We start from the raw sequence: 22131 nt of genomic DNA, 5'->3' as shown, positions 1-22131 counted from the left end.
ATTTGAGAAGCGGTTAAAAGAAGCAAATTTTCCAACGGAAAAGAAAGAAGCCACCACAACTGCAAAGCTACAATTGATTGCCTCTCAAATTACAAAATACTTGACAGCAAAAGTATACAAAGTATAAAGGAAGGAGTCCAAAAACAAACAAAAGATCACCAGTCGCTGGAGGAAGGGAAACAGCTTGAGTACAAAAGGAGTTAGTGGAAGAGGGAAGAAGAGTGGGTACTGCTATGGGCTGTTGTGTGGGCCGCACAAAGAGGAGGTACTGCTGACTCACCACCAGAGGGCGCCCTGCCTGTTGTTGGGTTTCAGGCACCAGAGGGCGCAGTGGCCCGGTGTGATCACCAGGTGCACCGGAGCTTCAGCTGTCACTCATCAGTCATCATCACGTCATCTCCATAAAAGCCTGGGAAGGACACCATAACTCTGCCGAGTTATCAGCTTACCTGACAGGTAAACAACTCAGCCGTTTTGTGCCGTACGCACACGTTTTTGTTTCTGAGCTTTTTTGCAGTCATTAACCTTCTGTATACTTGCAGCTTGTAGCCGAGTTTGTGGAAGTTGGAGGAGTTGGCGTCTCCACCCCTCACTTGTGACTTTCTAAGTAGTACATAAGGCACTGCACGTACTCTGTGTTCCTGCTATCTGGAAGTGGAGGTTTTTTCCCCCCCAGGAAGGAACTGTATTTTGCTGACTGTTTGCTGGGTGTACACACACCCACCATTAACCTGTTTGTTCCTGCCAGCAGTACCGGATCTGACAGCTGGAGCAGTGGCCACCTGTGGATTCAGGACTTGGCGGCTCTGGTGTGTTGCAGGTCTCCATTGGTGGTGGAACATCGTGGGTCCCGGCTCTTCTCTGGATAGGTGTCTCCTACCCTCGGGCCTGCCCACGCGTCACTGTGTTTTGGGATTGACAGACTAAAAGCAAATTTGGTTGTGTGGGCACATTTTTGCAGAATAAATTGTTATTTATTCGGACATCCTATTGGCCGTTCATTCACGCCCCCTGGCGTGGGTCCGTGTACTTCACTTTCCCAACAGGATAACTCGGCCATGTCATGGACTCCGAGGGGCGTTTTCCACCAGTTGAACCGCCAATGGAAATGCAAGGTGCACAGGCTCCACCAGGAGGTGAGCTGGGTGAGCTGCAGCACATACTCACCAACCTTATTGCTCGGTTGGATCTATTAACCGAGCAGGATATTCACCTCACCCGTCGGATGGAGGCTCTCACCGCTCAGGTGGAGGCGTGCGCGTCAGGCACGGCTGCAGCCACTCCTCCTGCGGACCTGTCACTAAATATTGAAAATCCAGTGGTCGTTCAAAGGTCTCCCCCCCCCCGTCGCCCAAAGCTTACATTAGCCCCCCGGCACCATACGGGGGTTGTGTTGAAACGTGTGCGGACTTCTTGGTGCAGTGCGCGCTCGTTTTTTCACAATGCCTGGTGATGTATGCGTCAGACCTCAGCCGGGTGGCTTATGTGGTTAATTTGCTTCGGGGCAAGGCACGCGCCTGGGCTACGGCGCTCTGGGAGCAGAACTCTCGGCTCCTGTCGACTTACACTGGGTTTATCAGGGAGTTTCCACAGGTGTTTGATCATCCCAACAGAGGCGAATCCGCTTCAAATGTGCTACTGTCAATACGACAGGGGCGCCGTAGCGCACCCGAATATGCAGTCGACTTCCACATTGCGGCAGCAAGCGCCGGCTGGAATTTGGTAGCGCTCCGCGCCGCCTTTGTAAATGGGCTGTCTCCGGCCCTAAAGGAGCACCTGGTGGCGAAAGATCAACCGCGGGATTTAGATGGGTTGATAGATCTGGTTATCCGATTAGACAATCGATTAGTGGAACACTGACGGGAGCGAGATGAAGGACGTGGTCGGGCGCGCGTCGTCCCTCTCTTTTCCGGGTCCGAAGCAGCCCTGCCCTTTCCCCGCTCCAAGGCCAGGGCTCTCCACGTGACACCAGCTCCCCCTGCTGACATTGCTATGGAAACGAGCAGGGCCAAAATGACAAAGGAGAAAAAAAGAGACCGGCACGTGGAGAGTGTGTTTACTGTGGCTCGAATGAGCATGCGCAGAACAAAGGGCCCCAGGCGGTCAAACAACAAGACTCAACCTTAGAGACTGGGTTAAGAGTGAGTCATACAAACCACACGGGTGCCCCATGCAAATGCGCACGACTCCCAGTTACAATCCTCTGTGGGGATTTAACCCTTAATGCCCCAGCACTTATTGACACGGGGTCAGAAGGGAATCTACTGGGCAATAGATGGGCTAAGGAGGTAGGGCTCCCTCTGGTGGCTGTTCCTTCACCATTAAAGGTGCGGGCACTAGATGGCACCCTCCTCCCAGTAATCACACACCAGACACAGCCTTTAACCCTGATTGTCTCTGGTAACCACAGGGAGGAGATTGTGTTCTTTGTGACACCCTCTACCTCCAGGATTATTTTGGGTTTTCCCTGGATGGTGAAGCACAATCCCCAGATCGATTGGCCGTCTGGGGTAGTGGCTCAATGGAGCGAAACCTGCCACCAGGAGTGTTTAAGATCCTCGGTGCCACCTGGTGAGACTGCTAAAGAGGAGGTCCGAGTCCCCCCCAATCTTACAACGGTGCCGGCTGAGTATCATGATCTTGCTGACGTTTTCAGCAAAGATCTGGCACTCACGCTTCCCCCGCACCGACCGTATGATTATGCCATTGATTTGGTTTCAGGCACTGAGTATCCGTCCAGCAGGCTGTACAACCTTTCACGTCCTGAGCGCGAATCAATAGAGACCTACATCCAGGACTAATATGGAATTCTTCCTCCCCGTTGGGTGCGGGTGTCTTTTTGTGGCAAGATGGATGGTGGACTCCGTCCATGCATTGATTATAGAGGGCTGAGTGAGATCACGGTTCGCAACCAATTCCCGTTGCCTCTATTAGATTCAGTGTTCACGCCCCTGCATGGAGCCAAAATCTTCACTAAATTGGATCTTCATAATGCTTATCACCTGGTTCAGATCCGGAAGGGAGACGAATGGAAGACGGCATTTAACACCCCCTTAGGTCACTTTGAATACCTGGTCATGCCGTTCGGCCTCACTAACACCCCCGCGACGTTCCAAGCTTTGGTTAATGACGTCTTGCGGGACTTCCTGCACCGATTCGTCTTTGTATATCTGGACGATATCCTCATCTTCCCCCCGGACCCTGAGACCCATGTTAAGCATGTACGTCAAGTCCTGCAGCGGTTGTTGGAGGGCGTGAAAGGCGAGAAGTGTGAGTTCCATGCTTCTTTGTCCTTCCTGGGGTTCATTATCTCCTCCAACTCCGTCGCACCCAATCCGGCCAAGGTAGTGGTGGTGAGAGATTGGCCCCAACCGGTAAGCCGTAGGAAGCTGCAACAGTTCCTCGGTTTCGCCAATTTTTACAGGAGGTTCATTAAGGGCTATAGTCAGGTTGTTGGTCCCCTTACAGCCCTGACATCCACAAGAGTCCCCTTTACCTGGTTGGATCGGTGCGAAGCCACATTTAGGGAGTTGAAACACCGGTTTTCGACTGCACCAGTTCTGTCAGGAGTATATGTATTTAGCTCATGCACTTGAATCAAAGTTTTTTCTCTGCTATGTACAATTTGTCATTGCTTTTTGGCACTCGGTTTCCTACTGATAACTGAAAGATTGACAAATAGGCATAAAATTGGAACCTCCATCCAATTTTGGTGGTGTAGGTAACTCCATAACAGAAAAATAAGAGTGACTGAGGCACTTTTGATTGAGAAATAATGCAAAATGCACACCAAATGGGCTTTTAATATTAAATTCAAATGTCCACAAAATCCACAATATGGATCAGATTTAGATCAAATTTGTCAGGCTATAGTGAGTGCCAGTCTGCACCTCACTTTCAAATATGAGAATGATTGGGGCATATTTGATAAAGATATAATGTAAAATATACATTAAATGGGGTTTTCAATGTTAAATTTAAATGGCCACAAAATCAGTAATCAGGATCAGATCCATAGCAAACTTTGTCAGTCGATCAAGGATACCATCCTACATAACGCTCTCAAATATGAAAGAAATTCAGTCTTATGAATTTATGAAAATTTGTTCAGTTTTAAAGGATAAAAAATGTGGGTTACATGCTGTTCACAAACAGACAAAAATGAAAAGTCAGTGGTACGCTGCCACGTTTTGTTGAAAGGTCTTTTTGGTTTTTATTATTTTTATTGTTGTGCCTAAAGCACTTTGGGAGGCCATTCACTGTGTAAAGGGGCTATATAAATAAAGCTGACATTGACATTTTTTGGTCTTTTTGCGCTAGTACTTTCAGTTTTTAACACAAGGTGGATTCAACTCAGTCCATAAAATCCTAAGTCTTTCATACATAAATCTTTCATACATAAACAAGCAAACAGACAAACTTAAACAAAATTACGTGTTTGTGGCAGATTTTTAAGTGCTACGTGACTGTCTTGTATTTGTGGCATTCATGGTTTGACATATGAAATGTTAGTGATTTGTCACTCTTACATTTTGCCTCCTTCCTCTCATGTCATATTGTACGTTTTTGCAGTCCACATTGTGATTACATTTTGATCATGGATCAAATACGTTTGGCAGAAAAGTTCACAAAACCACGGGCCCCTTCACACATAGTACGAATGTGGTCGAATTGCCCATGAAGTGCACATGAAGCAGGAATCGTATGCAATATGTGTACAATTGTAGCTGCCTCTAATGCCTCGTACACCTGTTGGTACAACTATTTGCGCACACCAGCAGCTTAAAGACAGAATGTGCCCTGTGAGAGCCCATTCCATCCCTCTCGCGGCATGTGTTGGCCAAATTCCAGGTGACACACATGCACATCTAACACTGCTCGCTTGGCACTTAGAAAATGTGTGGCCATTCGCACTATTAGCACGACAACAGTCAGCAGACGATCACTTTCGAGCTGGATGTGAAATTTATTGAAGTGCCCTCACGAATGTGGCTTTGCACACAGCAACACACGTGGTCTGCATTTTTATCCATAATGCATTTTGGCATCTGTGTGTGTTAATGTTCAAAACTTCAGAAATAGTGCATTATTTTAAAATTAAAAGATATGTGTTATATTTTCACTTTAACTACATTAATGTCAACTCTGTCATTTGTACAAACTATCCAGATTAATTTGGTTTATAAATCAAAACCATGAGTCAAACCTGCTTTCCTTTTGAGGACTTCGGCCTCACGGCTGGACCGCTGTATGCTGTAAAGGGTAATGACTTTTGTTTTTTGTAGCAGCCTGGCAGCCAGGCCCTTTTTGCTGGGATAGAGTTGAGCTCAGCTTCTCTTAGTTGCTTCACTGCTGGAAAATACATAGCAGACAGGAGCCAACAGGGTTTAGAAATGTTTCTCACCATTACTATGTAAAAAAAACGTTAGTGGTTTAAAAGTTATCTGACTAAATTTATCGGAAGCTAATTGGTCCTCTGATGGATTTTGAAGTTAGCTGAAAAGGTAATCCACTTACAAAAACGTTAGCTTCGATAATTATCAGATTAGCAGAACTGTGCCCACCACTGTCAACAGGTCAGATTAAAGCTGCTGACAGTTCTGTATCACATGATGTAAAGTTCATTTTTGTTAAAAAAAACAAACAAACAAACAAAAACCTTAAATATAGGATCTAACAGCAATTCTTCCTGTTAACTGGCCAGAGATTTGTTCAGAGTGGAAATAGAGAAACTAACAGCATCGGGTTCGGACAGAAATATGAACCGTAGTTCAGAAAGCTCGCACTCAAATGACCAACACGAATGCAAAATAAAGCGTGATATTCCAATATCAGCTTTGATTTCTGAGGAAGAGTCACAATGCTGTCAATACATGAGATCATCATTTTATGGATGTGTATACAACCCCTGGCAAAAATTATGGAATCACCGGCCTCGGAGGATGTTCATTCAGTTGTTTAATTTTGTAGAAAAAAAGCAGATCACAGACATGACACAAAACTAAAGTCATTTCAAATGACAACTTTCTGGCTTTAAGAAACACTATAAGAAATCAAGAAAAAAGATTGTGGCAGTCAGTAACGGTTACTTTTTTAGACCAAGCAGAGGAAAAAAATATGGAATCACTCAATTCTGAGGAATAAATTATGGAATCACCCTGTAAATTTTCATCCCCAAAACTAACACCTGCATCAAATCAGATCTGCTCGTTAGTCTGCATCTAAAAAGGAGTGAACACACCTTGGAGAGCTGTTGCACCAAGTGGACTGACATGAATCATGGCTCCAACACAAGATAAGTCAATTGAAACAAAGGAGAGGATTATCAAACTCTTAAAAGAGAGTAAATCAACACGCAATGTTGCAAAAGATGTTGGTTGTTCACAGTCAGCTGTGTCTAAACTCTATGGCAAGATGATAATGTATCTTGCCATAGAGCAAAAACTGGGAAAACATTCCTTGCAAAAAGACACGTAGGGTCAATGTCATGGCACAGGGTCAATGTCAACGAGCAGATCTGATTTGATGCAGGTGTTAGTTTTGAGGATGAAAATTTACAGGGTGATTCCATAATTTTTTCCTCAGAATTGATTCCATATTTTTTTCCTCTGCTTGGTCTAAAAAGTAACCGTTACTGACTGCCACAATATTTTTTTCTTGATTTCTTATAGTGTTTCTTAAAGCCAGAAAGTTGCCATTTGAAATTACTTTAGTTTTGTGTCATGTCTGTGATCTGCTTTTTTTCTACAAAATTAAACAACTGAATGAACATCTTCCGAGGCCGGTGATTCCATGTCTGTCGGGTTTAAAACAGCTCAACATGACGGCAGCAGAACAAAGTCACGGGGTGGAATCTCTTGCTTCTGAGTGTCTCCTCTTGGTGCTGCATTTCTATTGCATTTTTACATTTTGTTTTCAAATCACTGGCTGGAGGTGTACTGATGTCCACCGTGGGGGTTTTCATGCTGCTGAATTGTTGGATTCCTTTCTGTGCAGAATAAATACGGCATCAGTTCAGCTGAGCTGAAACTCAAGTGTCCTCGTCTGTCACACAGTGTAGAGCAGCAGCCAGGGTGGGGGCAGAGTCAGGCCACTGGTTACAACCACACAGCTCATCTTGATGAGATACATGTTGTGCCACGAATGTGGCCTGAAACCTGTGATATTTCTGAACCTTTATGGTCTGAGTGAGCAGTTGATGGTTTTTTATTTTTCAGGGTGTGGGGGAATCACCTCTCCACTCAGAGAGCTCATCGTTAGAGGTAGCATTTGTGTTTTTGTTTTGTTTTTTCATTGTTCCCTCCTACATTTTGTCAGCTGGATGGAAGCAGGCTTAAGGGGATTAGTTGCAATGTAATGTCTTGTGACACATCCTCACAATACAATCATTTGCCTCACAGTCTCTCTTTGGATAACTTTTGCTTTGCTCATCTTCTCTGCTTCGACTCCTTGGTAGTTTTTTTTTTCTGCCACTTCGTGTCTGACCACTTTTACGCTAAACTGGAGGGATTTCCCCTGACCTCCAACCAATGGAAAGCGCACATCTTCCCATCTAATGAATGTCAGCCAATCTGGATGGAGTAACTGAGTGGGGTGACTATGATTGACACCTTAATAACCAATGGAGTAAAGTAAAAGAACTAAGTTAGCAGCCCAGTCTCACGTTTTTTTTTTTTTCATCCTCACTTCACGAAATGAGTCAAATTTTCATGACGGGGTTTTTTTTTAACTCACTATTACTAACCCTACTTCTACCCCAACCCTAACCTTAAACATAACCTAACCATACTCCTTCCCCCCACCCTAACCATAACAACTCCCGACTCACCCCCCCCCGCTTCATTTTTAATTTCATGCAGCCATCACGTAATGAATTAGAATGAATTTGTGCTGCCATGACAAAAATTAGGCACTTTTCGTCACAATATCACGAACGAATAGATTAATGTATATTTCGTGCTGCTATATCACGACTTGCCGTGAGACCAGGTTGAAGTTAGTGGAGTGACTGTGACTGACACCTACTTAGCCAACTGGACAAAGTAAGAACAATTCAATTAGTGGACAAGTTAAAGCAATGATGACGACCATCAAACAACTTAAATACAACGGGGGAAATTAAATTAATATGACAGAAATAAATTCATAGTTAGAAACCAAATTCTTTACCAGGTTGCATACTGACCTTTGACCTCTGCGTGAGTGAGTCATTAAAGGCTGTGTTTCTGAATTTTCTGGTGCTATTGCTGCATTGGGGTCTGAACCCATCCCTCACCTGTACAGGATGTATCAACCAATTCATCCAACTTGTTTCCATTTTTGCTGTCAACAACCTATGATGTTACCAGCGCAGGGAATAGGCCCATTTCCATTCTGGGTGTGGTTACCCATGATGCATCATGCAATAGCATTTTATTTGCAGCCCACTGCAGACAAAAGCTGAAGCAGGAATGCTCAAGGTGCCTTTTTAAAAAGGTGTTAGCCCCTCCATTTCAATGTCCCACATGCACTACAGTGATTCTTTGGACGAAGCAACATTTACTCGCTCCAAGGAGAAGCAAAGGGTGACTGATGGCATCGAGCTATATGAGGTAGAGGTTCGTTACTAGAGTCTGAACATTATTTTTATTTATTTATTTTTTGTCATGGGAAAATATGTCAAATTTTGAAAGCGATGCATCAATTTCAATTTATTTTCATTTATATAGCACCAAATCACAACAGAGTTGCCTCAAGGCGCTTCACACAAGTAAGGTCTAACCTTACTAACCCCCAGAGCAACAGTGGTAAGGAAAAACTCGCTCTGAGAAAGAAACCTCAAGCAGACCAGACTCAAAGAGGTGACCCTCTGCTTGGGCCATGCTACAGACATAAATTACACAACAATTCACAGAACAATTCACAAAACGAATATACAGGAAATGGTGTTGGTGCACAGGACAGGAGGGTCGCCAGCACAAATACAACTCTCATCTCTGGATGGAACTACACCGTAAACAGAAGAGGAAAAACAGAATCAGGCATCAGAAAGACAAGAAATACTGGACAATTTGCCAGCATTAATCAACAAGAAAAGCAAGAAATACTAAGGTGATCGCCGGCCACGAGCCCTAAGCTTCACTAAAAGAACCAGAATTTAGGTAAAGTTGAGGCCGCAGCACGCTCCGTTTACTATTAAAATTAATTAAAAGAGTAAAAAGCATAAAACAAAACTATACCAGTATTCTAGCCATATGAAAGGGAAAATAAGTGTGTCTTAAGTCTGGACTTGAAAGTCTCCACAGACTTTGACTGTTTTATTGACACAGGAAGACCATTCCACAGAACAGGGGCACGATAAGAGAAAGCTCTATGAACTGCAGACTTCTTATTCACCCTAGGGACACAAAGTAGTCCTGCACCCTGAGAACACAAAGCCCAGGCCGGTACAAAGGTTTATTAGGTCAGCTAAGTAAGGAGGTGCCAGTCCGTGAACAATTTTATAGACTAGCAGCAGAACCTTAAAATCTGATCTCAATGGGACAGGAAGCCAGTGAAGAGACGCCAAAATGGTTGTAATGTGGTCGAACGTTCTGCTTTGTGTCAAAAGTCTGGCTGCAGCATTTTGAACCAACTGGAGAGCCCTAATGCCAGTGGTGGGCACACTTCCCATAATCCGATAACAGATAATTATCGAAGATAATGTTTTCAGTATCGGATTATCTTTATAGATAACTTTAAAAACCATTACTGGACAAACTATCTTCCGATTAATTTTTATCCGATAACTTTTAAACCGATAAACAAAATAAACAAAGCTGAACAGCGACAAGCATTTTTAAAATTATTTCAGCACCCACCTGTTAAAAGTTTTGTAACAGATGCATAGTTATAACCTTTGCAAACAGAAGAGAACTGCTTGTATAAAAAGCATCTCAATCCTCTGCAAACAAAGAAAAAACAGCCCCAAAAGGAAAAAGAAAAAAAAACATTTCCTTTAATACCATACGGATATGCTTGCAATATGACCTAAGTCATCCAGAGGCATACATTTTTAACTTATGGTTCAAATTTTAACCAAACTAATTTTGGACAAGTTATTTAAAATTACTGTCATGTCTGAAGTTTTATAAAGTAAAAATATCAGATATATGTTTTAGTTTATAGCTTATAAACGCCCATCCCTATCATGAGTTGCTATATACACACATATATATGCACTCATAACAGCAACGACAAAAAAGAAAAGGACAAGAAGACGAGCAAAGTTTTGTAGATTAATCAATACACCAAACAGCCGAACATAGCAGAACAATTAGGAGTATGATGCAAAGATTAAACAGAAGAACAGAAACAATTTACCTAATTTATCGTACTATAAAAAGCAATTTTGTTATTTTATAAGATCTTTTCAGGCCAGCCGAAGTACCAGATAATTTAATACTATCAGGTCAGTCATTCCAGACTATCAGGGCAGTCATTCCAGAGTTCACCCAAATATCACTGTCATATTTGGACCGTGTTTAAATTAAATCAAGCAAAATTTCACAATATCGCTAAAGCTGTTAGTACACACTAAATTATATGTGCAAATGTTTCTGAAGATCACAAATGGGTCAAGAAAAAAAAATCAGGGTCCACAAAATGCAATGGTAACTGGAGGGACAAAATTTCACAATTTTTAGAGCTTCCAGTCACTGCGTTATTGTATCTTATATTCCTTTACTCCTTTCAGAATAATCCAATGCAAACACTTGCCTGAGATAAAATGCTCAGAGCACACTTTGTATGCCATTTGCTCAGATCATTTGATGTTGATCTGAACTATCCACAGCTGGCGTTGTTACTAGAAAGTTTCTCCGTCCTTTCTCCTTGATGTGTCATGAATCTCTGGATGTCAAAAAAAATTTTGTGATCTCCTGTCTGCATTTCCACAATTTGTACACGTGAACGCCACACATGAATGAACCATTGTCCCTTTAACAACAACTGACGCTTCACGGCTCACTCTATGTTTACTCATGAGAAACCACTTCCAGAATGGAAAGTGGTCTATAATGCATTAGATAAAGTATTGTCACTTGCAGGAGCTAAACAGCTGCAGCAGTAGGCTGTTGAAATCATATAATTGTGCATTTAACTGTAGGTGAAAACACATTTTTTTCCACATTGAATCCAAGCAAACCTCAGTCTGGAGAAAAACATTCATGCCAACTTCAAGGAGGTAATTAGGATATGTGAGAATTTTTTCATGCAGTGACATGTCCCATCTGGCATCATTAAATCCCTAAAAGTGTCATCAGGAGCTGTAAACAATGAAGCAAATCCACTCATGTCAGCAGCCTCAGTTCTGTGCTCATATATATATATATATATATATATATATATATATATATATATATATATATATATATATATATATATATATATATATATATATATATATATATATATATATATATATATCGGCTGGGATGAGGATCAGCACGTCAAAATCTGAGGCTATGGTTCTCAGCAGGAAACTGATGGATTGCCTCGTCCAGTGGTGGGCACACTTCCGATAATACGATAACAGATAATTATCAAAGATAATGTTTTCATTATCGGATTATCTTTTTAGATAAATTTAAAAACCATCATCTGAGTAATTATCTTCCGATGAATTACCGTCCGATAACTTTTAGACCGATAACGTACTAAACTATGCTTAACAGTGAAAAACATATTTAAAACTGTTGAAGCTGTTGAGACCTACCTGTTAAAAGTTTATTAATAGGCATGTTGTTCTACCCTCTGCAGTCAGAAACCACTCTATCATCTGTAAGCAAAGGAGAACTGGTGACCAAAAAAAAGTAATTTCTTTTAACACCATACTAATATAATTGCAATGTCACCAAGTCATCCAGAGGCATACATGTTTAACTTATGGTTCAAATTTTAACCACTCATTTTAGACAAGTTATTGAAAATTATCGTCATGTCTGAAGTTTATAAAGTGAAAATATCAGATATATGTTTTCGTTTTAAAGTAATGTGCTAATTTTTAAGGTTTTGTGAGCACATGCAGTGCCAGGCAGCAATGCATTATGGGTAGCATAAGGTAATCTCAGACGTTCACGACAGGACAAATGCATTTCAGACACTCTGTTCAGGGTCCACAGATAACAGCATTAAACACTAGTGCCTAAAACTCTCGTGAATTTATTCTCTGGGTTTATAGACGTTAGTGTATTTGCGTTTGTTAAATTCCACGCATCTTAAAAGTAGCAGACACGGATTATCTGGAATTTTGTTTGACATTTTTTCAAGGCCGCTACTGCCATCTACTGGCCAGGAGTGTTCATGGCAGTATTAAACATCTGGGTACATGGCTGCTCTCAAAGTGTTGGTATTGTCCATTGTTGTCCAGGCGCTTTTTGTGTGCATATATGTTAACTTTGTATTCTAAAACTACGGTTAGAAGTAATTCCGACTCCTTATCGGTCCACACGAACGAGGTTGGCGCCATGTTTTTAGTTTTTGTGGAAGTGACGACAAGATAATAAGGCTCCTCATTGGATAGAATTTTAATCAGTACCGCCACCCATAGGTTTGGCAGACTAATTACAACACATTTATACGGCTCGATGTGGATGGATTTTTTTTTTTAAACGACGTAGTGTGGATGAAGTTTTTTCCCCAAACTGAAAGGGTAAGATATTCGGTTTTACAAATACCCGACAACGTGTGTACATGGCCTTATGTCTGTGAAAGGCACTATATAAATAAATTTACTTACTTACTAATATTGAGTGCACGTTTTACAACATCATAAAAGTTTTAAAACATGCAATTGCGATGACACTTCCAGGGCTCCGTAAAAATGCCTGTTTTTACAAATAAAAATGGAATATTTTACAAAAGCACATTTATCTTTAAACCAACACACGACACACGTCACATTAACGTGTTGGTTTACATAATGGATTACTGAACCAATCACTGTTTAGCACTTTTACCCAGAATGCTTTGCGGTCTGTGTTTGTTACAAAACCTCAGAATTAGTGCCTTATTCAACATTAAAAGATATATGTTACATTTTAACTTTGTACAAATGAGAGAATTTACATTAATGGAGTTATTCTATCAGTATTTTCAAAAAACCATAAGTTAGTATGACTATTTTTCAAGACCTCCGCCTGACCGGAGTGTTGAAATTGATAGGGAGCTGGCCTTATGGCTGCTCTCGGTGTTCCGCTGTGGTGGGAGCGTTGTTGTAAACAAGAGCTTCCAACAGGGGCAGAATGTTGAAAGAAAAATGATTATGATTAGTAAAGAGTTGATTTCGTGGGTACTCTCAGGATTTGTCTGTGCTGCTTCCTGCAGGGGGCAGCATGGTCAAACATTCTTGCTTATTCGATAGGTCTTTTACTGCTTTTGATGCTTTCAAAAGCGATCGTGTTAAAAATCAATTTCAGCTTTTTAGTAACTGCAAATGTCCCATAGACAACACCGGAATTTATTGATTATCTGTAACTTCCGATACATTTTTGGGTGGTTTATCGGTTTAAATTTATCAAAGATAACTTTTCAGTTATCTTATTATCTGTTATCGAAGTTAATTTTTTGGTTATCTGTGCCCACCACTGGCCTCGTCCAACAACATCAGTCTTTACCTGTCTTTTACAGGAGGACATATTTCCTCAAATGTGTGCAGCACTGTGACCGTACAAGGAGAAACCGCTATAAGTAAAACTCAGGCCTGAAACAGGTCGTCTTAAACTTTTGTGATGTCACAGAAGCCTCTGTATGGATTCCTGTTTCCTTTAGGAGATACCCACACACAAAATTATTGGGCGAAAATGAGAGATCAGCAGCTGGGAGATGGTGCACGTAACTAGCAGGCACAGAAACAGTCTGCTGTCTTTTTGAGAAAATAGGGTTGATGTCAGGTGTATTGTCTCAGTGTCTACAAGGTGGTTTTGGCCCTTGGCCAAGTTCCTTTGTCTTCAAGTTGCTCCCATTGTGTAGTTGAGTTGCTTGCATGACAGCATGTTAACATCAGTGTGAACCTGAGGCATCATGATCAAGCGTTTTGAGTATGAAAGTGCAATATAAATGCAGCCCCTTTACCACAAGCATATGGTCTTGAATTAAAGCTGAAATTTGGCACTGCAAACACACCAAATAGATCCGGGCCGGATGTAGTCCAACATCTGGTACCAATCCTGAAAACAGATCCAGTCCAGACAGTTTTTGCACCCTGGCCCAGATACTGCACGGCTCCACTTTACAGTTCTGGAACAGATCTGGACCAGATCTGAACTGGATCCGCAAAACACCAACCGTTTACAGACCATATCTGGCACGGACCTGGGGCAGATGTGGACCGCATCACAGCACCATGGCAGGAACAAGTTTTACAGGGGTAAGTTCCATGGATCCGAGGAAACTGATTTGTATCTATAACACACAGATCAGTGTCCCTGGATTTATAAAACTTGACTGTCGTAAAGAAACAAACCGCTTTGCAATAAGCATTTAAAAAAGCCTCAGTGAGATCACGATTACAGAGTACAGAGTTTACAACCTCTAATGGATAGTTTCTACTGAGTGAAGATAAAATTGCTTATCGTTATGCCCCATGTTTCTGCCATGGTGCTGTGATGCGGTCCACGTCTGCCCCAGATCCGTGCCAGATATGGTCTGTAAACGGTTGGTGTTTTGCGGATCCAGTTCAGATCTGGTCCAGATCTGTAAAGCGGACATGTGCCGGATCTGGGCCAGGGTGCAAAAACTGTTTGGACCGGATCTGTTTTCAGGACTGGTACCAGATGTTGGACTATATCCGGCCCGGATCTATTTGCTGTCTGGGCATCTTGACTGCTTCACATCAACTTCACTGCGATGGTGTACAGAGGCAAAATAATTACAAACTGTGCCACTGTCCAAATACTTCTGGACTTAACTAGACCTTACGGCCTACACACCTGCCTCAATAAATCAACATGAAGCTTGTAAAGCATTAATAGAGAAACAAAACGGTCTGAGGGTTTGTCTCTTGTACGAGGTCTATTAGAAAAGTATCCGACCTTATTATTTTTTTCAAAAACCATATGGATTTGAATCACGTGTGATTACATCAGACATGCTTGAACCCTCGTGGGCATGCAAGAGTTTTTTCACGCCTGTCGGTTACGTCATTCGCCTGTGGGCAGTCTTTGAGTGAGGAGTCGCCCACCCTCTCGTCGTTTTTTTTCATTGTTTAGGAATGGCTCAGAGACTGCTGCTTTGTTTGATCAAAAGTTTTTCAAAACTGTAAGGCACAACTGAGTGGACACCATTCGATAAATTCAGCTGGTTTTCAGTAAAAATTTTAACGGCTGATGAGAGATTTTGGTCTGTTAGTGTCGCCGTAAGGACGGCCCACAGTGCCTGACGGCGATCTGCGCTTCGAGGCGGCAGCGTCTCACTGTTTCAAGTTGAAAACTTCCACATTTCAGGCTCTGTTGACCCAGGAAGTCGTCAGAGAACAGAGAACTTTCAGAAGAAGTCGGCATGAGGAGTTTATTCAGACATTCCATTGTTAACGGACATTTTGTAATGAAAGAACGTGCGGGCAGAGTCGCATATCGGGCCGGACCCGACCGCGGGGGGTCACGACAGGAAAAACACCTCCGTTAGAAACCTTAACGGGCAAGTTGGAACATGCCCAACCTGTTAAACAATTTCTCAGTTACTCACTTGTTGAAAGCCATCAAAAGCCGCCTGAATTTACAAATGGTTTTCAACACGGAGGTGTTTTTCCTGTCGCAGCACACACAGATTTGCCGAGTCGTCACGGAAACGACTCGGCGAATTTGCGCGCACGTCTTTCATTACAAAATGTCCTTAAACAGTGGAATGTCCACATAAAGTCCTCATGCCAGCCTCTTCTGAATCTTCTCTGTTCTCTCACGACGTCCTGGGTGAATTAAGCCTTAAATTAGGATGTTTTCAGGTCGAAACAGGCCGACGACGGCGCCTGGAAGCGCTGCAGGACGTCCCGCTCTGTGGGAAGTCCTTACACCGACAGAAACACCCCATAATCTCTCATCAGCCGTTAAACTTTTCACCGAAAACCAGCTTAATTTCTCGAATAGTATCCACTCGGATATTCCTCACAGGTCCAGAAAAAATTTTGATAAAGCAACGCGCGCCGTCTGGAGCAGCGTGTGAAACAAAGGAATTCAGCCGAGTGGGCGGGACCACATCTCACTCAAGGCCTGCCTACAGGGAAATGACGTCACCGACGCGTGAAAAAACTCACGCATGCGCACGAGGGTTCAAGCATGATTGGTGGAATCGCACGTCATTCAAATCCATATAGTTTAAAAAAAAATAAAAGGGTCGGTTTATTGTCTAATAGACCTCATATGTGGTGAACATTTTACAGCATCATTTAAAAAAGAGGTGATCATTATAAAAGCTGAACTTATTATACAATCAAACGTATGCTCCAAAAGTAGATACAAGTTCAAAGACAGGTTTACAGGACACTGATTCCAAGGATTTACAATTTGTCTGTAATCATTTGTGTTGTGTAGCACTCAGTTTAGGTTCATAAGCCTGAAGAAACGATGAAGCTGCACTGGAACAATGACACATTGATTTACAGCAAATTATAAGAACAACCATCTTGTCTCCTTGCATTCCATTCTGCGCTGTGGCTGCAGCTGCCACAACCTTATATAGTGTCACTTAGCACCAGGGTTGCCAACTCTCACGCGTCTGGTGTGACAGTCACGCTTTCTGGATCAATCTCACGCTGTCATGCACAAGCAAGAAATGTCACACCAAAATAAAATTTCTCCCATTAATTTTCTCTTGATGACTAGATTAGACTAGACCAGACCACAGCGCATTGTTTTTTAAATGAAAAGAGAAGAGTTTAAGACTCAAGCCCAAAACAGCTGTTAACATCTGCTGACAACATTCTGACTGCAGGTTTATCTGATAATCGCTTCGCTGAAAATCTTGCACCTAACACGCAGTGATGCCTAATCTGACTGTTTTTTTCAATAACAAGTAATCTAACACATTCATCTTTCCAAAACAGGTTTAAAGTTACTTCCTCAAGTCACTGTGGGTTACTAATATGTATATGTCGTGGACATGAAGCTCATCAGCATCTCACCGTGTCATTTAGGTCCTTCAGACTTTATTTTGAGAAAATGCTTCAGGGGAGCATTAGCATGGCAAAAACCATGCTTCAGGGGGGTGCTCTGCCCACCCAGACCACCCGCCTTTTTAAGCATTTTTCTTTTTATTGGCCTCTCACATGCCTGGAAAAACTCCTTGCCATCTAACAATGTCCTTTAGGTCCTTCAGACTTTTTTCAGCAAAATGGTTCTTGGAAGCATGAGCATGACTAAAACCTATCAGCTTCTGGGGGAGCTCTGCCCCCCATACCCCCTACCTTTTTAAGCATTTTTCTTTTTTTGCTTTTCATCTGACCCCCCTAATTACAGCCCTCTTAACCCCCTGCCACTTTAAGCATTTTTTTTGTAATGTAGATGTAAATTAATATTCAATGTTTTCAGCTAGTTGACAGTAGGGCTGTACAATATGGCCAAATTATCATATCTCAATATTGTCATATAAAATGTCATGTAAATGTCATTATATACTCACTCATCTTCACAGCTTTTCCAAGTTCGGATCGCAGGGGCAACAGCTCCAGCAGGGGACCCCAGACTTCCCTTTCACTTATGGGTGATTCTTTAACTACGGGCACTATTGGCCTTGTAAATGTAATTTCCACCACACCATTGCCTTACAATATAAAGCGCCTTGGGGCAACTGTTTGTTGTGATTTGGCGCTATATACATGTGCTCTGATGTCACTGTTTATCTCCATAGAAACTACCCAAACAATCTTTCATACAAACTGTTTAAAGGGACATTACAGTGTTGTGGTGGAAATTACGGCAATAGTGTGGGACAACTACATTTTGTTTAAAAAAATCACAACAATTGTATGACATTGAATACCCCAATTATGTTTTGATTATTTTACTGATATTTTATTCAGAGATATTTTAAAACATTAGAAAAAACATTTCTTTACCATTCATTTTTATCATTGAAGATCAAAAGTCTGGGTGTGGGACAAGCACAAAACGGCAATATTTGCATATAATGATGCTGAAAAAAGGTGAAAAAGTCATCATAGACTACTAGAACAAATTTCTTAACACACTTTCATTGTAAAGATAACTATAAAAGTGTGAAATTTCCCCTTTTTTCTGTTTTTCATACAATATGATCAAAGGACATAATAAGTGCCCGTAGTCTAAGAATCACCCTTATACACATGCTGTCTATATTCTTTAGCCGCTTAGGTGGGCAGGGAGAGTTCCCATGGGATAAAAAGCTTTTCAACCTACCATCCCTGGTTCTCAAGAATAGGCACCTAAGTGGCTCTACTCTCGTTTTGTTTTTTAAGATATTTAGGTGTACCTTAGTAAACAGTAAAGTTACACCTTAGATTTGGAATGTATTAAAAGAAGTTATACCTTACTGAATTTTCATATCAATATGATAAACGATATGACTATGATTTGACACAAAGTGCAGCAACAGTGAAAATTAACCATTCTTAAACAAAACAGTAATAATACCACACTGATTTTGCACTCATCATAAGGTTAGGACACTGTGCCCTCCAAAAGTATGGAACACTTTGGAATTTTCACAATTTGTTTATGCCAAATACAAGAATTAAAAAAATATAAAGAATAAAAATATCTAAAATTATCTTCCTCAGACTCGATTTGAGGAAGATAATTTTCATCTTCGGCATCGGCATCGATTAATAGTTTCTGGTCCCCTCCCCTCCCGGGGTGGTGATGAGGTTTTTTAGCAGGCTGTTATCGTTAAATAAGTGGCTGGCACAGTTTTGTACACAACACGGTTTTGGTTTTGTTGATAATTGGCCTTTGTTCTGGGGCTGGCGTGATTTGTTAATGCCGGATGGCTTTCACCCTACTGGAGAGGGAGCTGCCATCTTGTAGATAGGGCTCTGCAGGGAGGGTAACACTCAGAGTATACAGCAAGTCGCAGAATATGGGATGAATGTGTGCGTGGGATCCACTAGTTTAGCGGGGAGTTTAGTGCTGACAATCCAAGGTGCTGACAGTGGTTTTTCTGGGAGAGAGATTTATCAGATTGAGACTGTGGCCTGCTCCTGTAGACGTGTTTGTAGAACTTACAGGGGGATATGTTTTTCAAATTTAGTACCTATTACTACATTGGATGACATTGGAGTCAAGGATGGCCTGCTGGTTGTTCCTGCTGTATTAAATATTTCGTGTCTGATGCCTGTGATCCATGTGGAGTGTATCAGGCCTAAACCTATTTTTAGGTACCTCAGAAATGTTACTTTGGAACCACCCATAAACCCAAATAGTCAACTCTGCCGAGGTCCTTAGTTTGGGTCTTATAAATGTTAGATCATTGTCTTCAAAATCTATGTTGATCAATGACTTAATTGTGGCTCACCATTTGGATATGATTGGTTTTTGTGAAACCTGGCTTAAACCTACAGTTGTTCTTCCCCTAAATGAAGCCTGCCCACCGGGATACACATTTAGTCATGTTTCCCGTGGTATGAAGCAAGGCGGGGGTATTACTTTTATTTATAAATATAGGTTTACATTAGTAACTGTTGGGGGTCACAGGTATGGATCATTTGAGCATCTGATTCTCTGCTCTGCCCATGATGTTACATATTGTTTGGGGCAGAAGTATGGACATCAGTTGTGTTATTTTGTTATTGTTTATAGGCCCCCTGGCCCATATTCTGAATTCTTGGATGAATTTGGTCAGTTTATTTCTAACTTGTCAACTAGTGCTGATAACATTTTGATCATGGGTGATTTTAACATTCATATGAATAGGCCTTCTGATCCCCTCTGTAAATCATTTATGGAGATTGTGGATTTATGGATAATTTGTTTTTATGTTTGCTTTGTAATTTATTTTTATTCTACTGTGTTTTATCTTTTTATTGTGCTTTTCTTGATTTTAATTTTGATTTTAAATTACTTTGTGTTGTTATGAATTGTGTGAAGCGCCTTGGGGCAACTTTGTCGTGAGTTGGCGCTATATAAATTAATAACTTGAAATTGAAAGTGAAACTCAAACTGAAAGCAAATCTCTAAAACATGATAAAACTTGTCAGTTTTATTGCCATTTTTCTTTAGACAAGTCAGGGGATGGAAACCTGAACATTTCCAAGTCACTGAATATGTCTAGGGCTTTATTTACATCAATTATGAAGAAATACAAAAGTTTCTTTCACCAAAACATCAAATCTAGGCTTTCATCTCAAATGTACTTTCTGTCAAATAGTAGCTGAACTTTCAGCTTTTCTTTTTAAGAAAATCCTCCTCTACTCCACTTCATCAGGAAGCTGGATTTTGTATTTTTAATTAATTTACATCAAGTTGTAAAGATTTGCTTTCAGTTTGAGTTAAGGAAGATAATTTTAGAAAAAAAGTATTTGAAATGGAATAAACAAATTAAAATGTGTGAAATACCAAGTGTTCCAATACTTTTGAGGGCAATTGAGAAACACTCATATATAGTGTAGCAGATAAGAGAATATTTAGAGTGGAATCCTGCAAATGGTGATGCAAGCATCAAATTCAGCACAAATAATCCATAGACATGAACTCTTTAAAAAAAAGATTGGCCACTTGAATTTTCAATAGGCAGCCAGGTAGGGGTCAACTGAAGAATTACACAGGGATCAAAATTAAAAGATGCTCCAATCATATAGAAGACTACACCACATTATTTGCCTGATCATAAAGATTCCAAAAAAGGTATAGTTTGGACAATCTGTGACTGAATGTTATGGAGTTATGAGGTAAAAGCAGCAAGAATGATGACAAAGGTCACTTTCAGTTTGTACAGGGGTCAAAAGTTAAAGTTGCTCAATTCATTTTGCTCCAGCTGTATTTGTGCTGAATTTGATGCTTGTATCACCATTTGAAGGATTGTTTCAGTTATCTGCTGCACTAATAAGCCAACACAAACATCACAGGAGCTTACCATACGAAAACAGACTATATTAGATAGGGGTCACTAACTACTATAACAACAAGACACAGACTGGACAAAAGACAGGAAACAAGAGGACACTGACATGATTCAAGCATTAAGGTGATCTTACACAAACTCCTTCAAAGGAAGGCACACAGCAAAAAAAAAAACAAAAAAAAAACACTACTACTACATGTACAATTTAACTGAAATAAGTTAATTAAAATTGCAAGTCTAATTTCATATATAGTGCTGTAGTGCATTGCACATTCCCTACAGTTCTTCTTAGTTTCTACAATTGAGTTCATAATGCTCACATTTTTATTTGATTTAAGTGACTTTTGAAAGCTTTAAAGCTTGGGGCCTCCCTCACTGTAGTTGGCAAAGCGTTCCATTGGACACTGCCTTTGTAGAACAGAACATTTTGTGTAAAAGCTGTTTTTCGCACAGACACCTCACAGTCCCCTCTACTCACGGCTCTGGTGACCCTCGGACCAGTTGGTCTATATTTAATATCATTTGGAAGAGATGGAGGAGCCAACCCATGTAAAGTTTTATATATTAGACAAGCATTTTTAAATTTTATAAAATTTTCAAAACTAAATAAGTTATATGTTGTTAAAATTTTACAATAATGATATCTAATGATACGAAAATGGTCTTTTATCTAAAATTTTCAGTCCTCTTTTATAAAGCCTTTCAATCAGTTTTAGAATTGTCACACCTGTTAGAGACCAGCTGGTTAACCAGTAACCTACATGAGAAAAAAAAAAAAAAATCATACAGTGCAAAAGCATCATAGCGGCTTGATCTGTCATTGACCTCCTTATTTTGATGAAGTTAAACACATTGTATTTGATTATGTTAGTTATCATTTTAATATGATTTTTAAAGGAGAGTGTTGAGTCCAGCAACACTCCCAAATATTTGAATTCTTTAACTAACTGCAGTTCATCATCTCCAATGTACATATTGGAGCACTTAATATTGGAATCCTTTTTTGAAAAATACATACAGACAGTTTTCTGTATGTTTAATTTCAGACATGATCCATTAAGCCAATTTAAAATATACTTTAGGGCT

General features: G+C 40.8%; 1 long non-coding RNA gene across 1 annotated transcript; it reads right to left on the bottom strand.

Annotated features, from left to right (window-relative positions):
- Positions 1 to 145: 145 nt before the first annotated feature.
- On the bottom strand, positions 146 to 21035 carry LOC117502309. The gene is made up of 3 exons (XR_004558266.1): positions 21025 to 21035; positions 14182 to 14186; positions 146 to 238 (listed from the first exon to the last, which is right to left on the bottom strand). It is a non-coding gene; the product is annotated as an uncharacterized LOC117502309 (long non-coding RNA).
- Positions 21036 to 22131: the final 1096 nt, after the last annotated feature.

This window comes from Thalassophryne amazonica, chromosome 2 (assembly GCF_902500255.1).
Source record: "Thalassophryne amazonica chromosome 2, fThaAma1.1, whole genome shotgun sequence".
Classification (NCBI taxonomy): domain Eukaryota; kingdom Metazoa; phylum Chordata; class Actinopteri; order Batrachoidiformes; family Batrachoididae; genus Thalassophryne; species Thalassophryne amazonica.
The sequence above is the reverse complement of the archived record's forward strand: the minus strand, read 5'-3'. Positions and strand labels throughout refer to the sequence as shown.